We start from the raw sequence: 770 nt of genomic DNA, 5'->3' as shown, positions 1-770 counted from the left end.
GCTGGTTTGGATCTTGTATTTTGAGTGAGTGGTTTCCTCCGCCTTGCATTTCATACCCCGAGTGCTCATCTTTGCCTTTCATCTTGTAGTTGTCGTTATCGCCTTATGAGTATCCATCTGTTATCCATACATCGTAATATCGCTTTGCATCATATCTTCGGGCCCTTCACAATGATTCCGCACAGCACACCTCACTCATTTATTCTCTCCCCATATCCCAGATACCTCATCAGTCTGTCTTTCGTCTTGGTTTCCCGTGTTTCATACCGAGAGCACAGTGCGACTGTCTGCTCCCATTATCCCCTGCTGTACCATAGACTTCCTGGGCCCCTAATGCTGCAGCCACAACCTCGGTACACGCTCATCTGTATTGCTACTCTACACATCATTCCATTTATGCATTCATAGGTCTCCGGACGTCCCGCCGAAAAGCTGCCTCAGCCGAACCAACAAAACTCGAGCTAGATGGACGCTTGCTGCCGCAGTTGAACCACTTGCTGTCTATCATTGCCTGTGTCATACTGCATCATAAGACTAGAAACCAACTAATAAGTTCCCGTTCCTAGTGTTGAACCCGGGGGGCGAAGGCCTCTCCCGCGGGTGGCAACGACAGCGGATAGCCTGCAACTCACCTAGAAGGGTTGTTGGTTGTAAGAGGCTTGTTAGAGCGATGAGAGGAGATGTTCGAGTGAACTGAACTGTAGATTGGGGGTACAGAGGTCCCCTATATATACTACTGTACATCTGTGGCTACGTAGTACTATACAGTA

This window comes from Dichomitus squalens (assembly GCF_000275845.1).
Source record: "Dichomitus squalens LYAD-421 SS1 unplaced genomic scaffold DICSQscaffold_5, whole genome shotgun sequence".
In the NCBI taxonomy this organism is placed as follows: Eukaryota; Fungi; Basidiomycota; class Agaricomycetes; order Polyporales; family Polyporaceae; genus Dichomitus; species Dichomitus squalens.
The sequence above is the reverse complement of the archived record's forward strand: the minus strand, read 5'-3'. Positions refer to the sequence as shown.